Raw genomic sequence first — 6,000 nt, 5'->3', positions numbered from 1 at the left:
AGGCAACCTCCTGGATGGACCTTCGCCTACATCCTCATTTGCCTGGCCCTCAAGTTCCAGGGCCCCATATCTGTTCTGTAAGGGCAACTGGGAAGGTGAGGGAGGCCGGGCGGGGGATCGCCTGGCACCCCGAGCAGGGACCTGTTTCCATTCCCCCCCGTCGCTTAGGTCCCCTCCTTCTACCTGGTGGCAAGAGGGCAGGGGATCCTCTGCTTCTTGTGGAGTCTCCATCTGCTGCCTTTGCCTCAGGGATGGTAGGGTGTGGCTCCACCAATCTATCTCCCTCTCACACTCCCGGATACTCCTTAACCTTTCCACTTCCTCCTTCAGCTCTGCCACCAGGCTGAGCAGATCATCCGCCTGGTCACACCGCACACAGGTGTTGTCTCTGCTGCCCTCTGGTACAACTGACAGGCTCAGGCACTCCCTGCAGCCGGAGACCTGGACAGCTGTATGCTTGCGTGAGGGCTCCGTCTGGGTCGCCACATGCCTTCTGGCGATGGCTTTCGGCCGAGTGGAAACCATAGCTGGTCCTCTTCTGGGGAGGTGACGACTACTAGTTGAGTTGGCCTCTAGAGCCAGGAGGGGGACTACGCCCTGCCTGCTTGCCTTCCCTGCATGCCCTGCCTGCGCAACCTGCCGCACAACGCCCTTCTGACGCGCCACGTCCTGTTTGCCTGCCCTGTTCGCCGCACTCGTGCTCCCTGGGGGCTGCTCTTGTATGTGAGGGGGTTTGGCCGCCGTCCCTCTTGTCCCTGCCCACGCTGAGTCAGAGCTGCCACTCGTCAGGAGCTCCCTCCTCCGGCTCGGGGCGGGGCGGGAGGGGGCTGGGGCACCCCCTCACTCCCTGCGCTTTTGCCTTCACGGGTTTTGCCACGGTTTTGCCGCTTCAGGAAGGGTCACCCAGTGCGAACCTCTGCTCTGGAGCCCTTCGCCTCAGTGGCTTCCAGGAATCTCATTTTCTGAGTCCATAAACTATAGAAAAGACCTGTTCTAGTGCAAAGGTTCGAACCCTGCCTACAGTGAAGAAGCTGTTTAGACAAGCCCCGGTTTTCTTTCCTCAGTGCTGTCTTGCTTTCCAGAAATCAATCAATATCAAAAGCTCCGTATGAAGACTGCATAAAAAAGCCAATTGCAAGTGCCTTTACTTGTTACTATTTTTGTCAGGCATTGTTCTAGGAAGAAACTAGCTTTTCCTGCTTGCTTTGCTACAGCTTCATTACCTTTAGAGATGACACTTCTTACCGCTGCTACTCCAATACAGCCTCACAGCCCAGCAAAATCATACTGCAGGTAGGAAACCTTCACCATACAAAGATGGGCACGCTATAGGAACATGTTACTCTCAAAGAACAGGCTCTTTCAACCACTCTTCCTCTTGCTTACCAAAGTTCAGAGCATTTTAGAAAACAACAGCAAAAAAGCAAGGTTCTCTCTCACGTTTTATGGAGCCCATTGTATCAGCCGTTCAACATTAAGTCCAGCTCCAGTCTGAACCCCAGAATAAGAAATGCCGTCCTAAAAATCTCCAGAAAAAAGAAGGGCTTTGAAGTGGCAAGACCAGAGAATGTTCATGAAAGCCCCATCATGCAAGTACACATCCCTGATCACAGACCAACTGCACCATTACCTAAGTAAGCGATGTTCTCCGCTAACTGGCAGCCACTGACATCTGGAAAATAGCTCAGGGTCTCTTGTTTATTAGCACAAAGCACGTAGGTTGGAATTGGAGCTGGGGAAGAAAACCATAAGCAGTCAGTCTGGTTTCATTCAAGTCCATTAAGATAAATCCAGTTCACGTTTATGAGGAATCACAGCAGGTCCCACCTGTCCCTCCAGACCCCAACACCACTCCTGTGCAGCCTCCCCAGGAGCAATAAGCACAGAACAAGAAACCTTCCTTCAAAATAAGGCCCACAGCCTGCTCTTTCAACAGGATGCACAGAGCACCAGCTGAGAACAACCTCTGCTTTAACTACGCCTAGCTCTACCATCTACATAAGGAGATCAGCTCCCAAATGATCCCTAGCCCTAAAACCACAGATCTTCCCTAGGGCAATGCTAGGTTGTCCTGGTTTCAGCTGGGATAGAGTTAATTTTCTTCCTAGCAGCTGGTACAGTGCTGTGTTTTGGATTTAGTATGAGAATAATGTTGATAACACACTGATGTTTTAGTTGTTGCTGAGCAGGGCTTACACTAAGTCAAGGACTTTTCAGCTTCTCACACTGCCCTGCCAGTGAGGAGGCTGGAGGTGCACAAGAAGCTGGAAGGGGACACAACCAGGACAGCCAACCCAAACTGGCCAAAGGGATATTCCATGCCATACGACATCATGCTGAACAAAAAACTGGGGAGGTTGGCCAGGGGGGCGGGGCTGCTGCTTGGGAACTGGCTGGGCATTGGTCAGTGGGTGGTGAGCAATTGCGTTGTGCATCACTTGTTTTGTATATTCTTTTATCATTATTATTTTCCCCTCCTTTTCTGTCCTATTAAATTGACTTTATCTCAACCCACGAGTTTTACCTTTTTTCCAATTCTCTCCCCCATCCCACTGGGGGGGAGTGGGCGAATAGCTGTGTGGTGTTTAGCTGCCTGCTGGGTTAAACCATGACATAGGTAAATACCAGAGCACAGGGACACCTGGTCATTCAGGTTAAGCTGATGGGGAGAAGGACTAGAAAGAGAAAAATAAGATGAGGGAAAAGACTGAGGAGCCGAGAGAGAAAGAAAGGTGCAGGGAAAAGGCCAGACAGATCGAGACATCAAGAAAAATAGGGACAAGGAGTCTTGCAGAGAGATGGAGGAAGAAAAAGTAAGGTTGGAGAGCAGCACAGAGGGATAGAGAAGGGGGGCGAAGGAGAAGAAGAAGGGAGGGATTGAGAAAGACGGGGACAGGGAATGGGACATACAGACAGAGAGACAAAAAGGACAGTGAACAGGACAGAGAGGTCTAAGAAATAAAGAGAGGGTCTGATCCAGACAAAGACACCAAGAGGGAAAATAACAGCAATGGGCTGGAGGACAGAGATGGAGGAAGAGGAAAGAAAGGCCAAGAAGCAGGACAGAGGAAGAGAGAATGGAAAAAAGGGAGAGCCAGCTGGACAGGGGTGTATAGCAAGAAACGATGGGACAGGCAGTGGGACAGAGATATAAAGACAGAAAAGATGGGAGAGGAAGCAGAACAGAGGCACAGCGAGTGGAAAAAAGGGTCAGGGAGCAGGACAGAGGTGGAGAGAGAAGCAGCAGGGAGAGAGGGATAGAGAGAGAAAAAAGACAGACAGGAAGAAGGATGGGGGACAAAGAGGGAAAGACAAGGAGAGGGCCAGGACATGGATTGTCAAAGAAAGGCAGGGACAGGGAGCAGGACAGGGTGATACGGAGAGAGAAAAAAGGGACAGAGAGGCAGGACAAAGTGACAGACAGGCAACAATAAGAGACGGAGCAGGACAGAGATGGAGGGGGAAAAAGCCTGGGTTGGGCAGCAGGACAAGAGATGGAGAAGGAAAAGACAGCGCTGGGCTGCAGGACAGAAAAGGTGGGGACAAGAAAAAGAACAGAAGGATAGCGAGAGGAAAGAAAAAGGAACAGGGATCTGGACAGAGATGGAGAAAGAAGCAGCAGTGACAGAGGAAGAGAGGCAGAAAGAGAGAGCAGGACAGAGAAAGAAAAACAAGGACAGGGAGCAGGAGGGAGATGGAGAAATAATCTGGGGTGGGCAGCAGGTCAGAGAGGGAGTGAAAAAGGAAAAGGGTCAGGGAGCAGGACAGAGTGACACACAAGAATAACGACAGAGAGACAGGTTTTTAGAGCCTCACATAGGGATGGAGAAAGAAAGAGAGGGATCAGGAGCCCTGTGAAGAGATGGAGGAAGACAAAAAGAAAAGGCATCAGGGAGCAGCAGAGAGGGACAGCGAGAGTAAAGAGATGGACAGGAAGAAGGACAGGGACAGTGGGACACGGAATGAAAAAAAACCCAGAGACAGTGAGCAGGACAGAGGGAGAGAGAGTGAAAGAGAAGGAAGGAGAGAGAGAAAGAGGAGGACGGGGACAGAGTGTTGGACATACAGGCACATGCTGGCCACACTATTTCTGACACAAGCCAGGATGCTATTGGCCACCTTGGCCACCTGGGCTCACATTCAGCCGGCTGCCGACCAACACCCCCAGGTCCTTTTCCGCCAGGCAACTTTCCAGCCACTCTTCCCCAAGCCTGTAGCATGTTGCATGGGGTTGTTGTGACCCAAGTGCAGGACCCGGCACTTGGCCTTGTTGAGCCTCATACAACTGGCAAGGAGAAAATGCAAGAGAAGGATGAGGAGAAACAAAAGGAAGTGGATGAGGAGAAGCTGAAGAAAAGGTGAAGGAGGAGGAGAAGGAGGAGAAGGAGGAATACAAGAAGGAAGATGAGGATAAGGAGGAGGAAAAAATAGGACGAGGATGAAAAGGAACAGGACGAGGAGGAGAAAGCTGAGAAATGAGCAAGAAGAGGAAGAAGAGGAGGTGGAGGAGGAACAGGAGGAGAAGAAATAGGAAAAGGAACAGGAATAAAACGAGGAAGAGGAGGACGAGGAGAAGAAGGAGAAGGAAAAAAAAGGAGGAGGGGGGACAGGAGGATGAGAGGGAAGAGAAAGAAGAGGAGAGGGAGGAATAAGAGGAAGACAATTAAGAAGACTAGGAGGAGAAGGAGAAGGAAGAACAGGAACAAGAACAGGATGATGAGGAGGATAAAGAAAATGAGGATTATGAGGTAGGAGAAGATGAAGAGGAGGAGGAGGGGGAGGAAAAGGGTGAAGAACAAGAGGAGCAGGAGAAGGAAGAGGAGGAAGTAGAAGAAGAGGAGAAGGTGGAAAAAGAACAGAAGGAACAGGAGGATGAGGATAAAGAACAGGAGGGTAAACAGAGTAACAGGAAGAGGAGGAAGAAAAACAGAAGGAAATAGGAGGAGGATGAGTTGGAGGAAGAGGAGGAGGAGGGGTATAAGGAGAAGGACTATGAAGAACAGGAAGAACAGGAGGAGGATGAACATGCAGAGGATAAACATGCAGAGGCCTATGAGGAGGAGGAGGAGAAAGAGAAGGAGAACGAGGAAGAGGTGGAGGAAGAACTGGATGAAGACAAAGAGGAGGAGAAAGAAAAAGAACAGGAGGAGGAGGAAGAACCATAGGAAGAACAAGAGCAGGAAGAGGAGGAGTACAAGGAGGAACATAAAAAGGAAGAGAAGGAAGGACAAGAGGAGGAGGAGGAAGAACAGGAGGTAGAGGAGGAAGAAATGGAGGAAGAGAATGAACAGGAGGAGGAGAAACAGGAGGAGGAAGAAGAGCAGGAGGAGGAACAAGGGGAAGAGAAACAGGAGAAGAAGGGGGAGGAGGAGGAAGAAGAACAGGAAGAGAAGGCAGAGGAGGAAGAACAGGAGGAGGAAGAGGAGGAAGAAGAACATGAGGAAGCAAGGAAAGAAGAGGAGGTGGAGGAAGAGGAGGAAGAACAGGATAAAGAGGAGGAGGAGGAGAATAAAGAAAAGGATGAGGAAGTAAAAAAGGAGGATAAAGAAAAGGAGGAGGAGGACGAGGAGAAACGAGAACAGGAGGAGGAGGATGAAGAGGAAGAACAGGAGGAGGAAGAAAAGGAGGCGGAAGAACAGGAGGCAGAGGAAGAACAGGAGGAGGAGGAAGAACAGGAGGAGGAGAAGGAAGAGAAGGGGGAGGAGGGGGAAAAGGAGGAGGAAGAAGAGCAGGAGGAGGAAGGAGGAGGAGGAACAGGAGAAGGAGGAAGAACAGGATGAAGAACAGGAAGAGGAGGAATGGGAGAAGGAGGACGAAGAACAAGACAAAGAAAAACAGGAGAAGGAGGAGGAGAAGGAAGAACAGGAGGAAGAGGACAACAATGATGATGAAGAACCAGAGAAGGAGGAGGAGGAGGAGGAGGAAAAGGAGGAATAAGAACAGGGAAGAGTAAGAGGAGGAGGAGGAGGAGGAGGATGATGACAACGATGACGACGACAA

Source organism: Aptenodytes patagonicus, chromosome 21 (genome assembly GCF_965638725.1).
Source record: "Aptenodytes patagonicus chromosome 21, bAptPat1.pri.cur, whole genome shotgun sequence".
Classification (NCBI taxonomy): Eukaryota; Metazoa; Chordata; class Aves; order Sphenisciformes; family Spheniscidae; genus Aptenodytes; species Aptenodytes patagonicus.
This window is presented reverse-complemented; position numbering follows the sequence as displayed.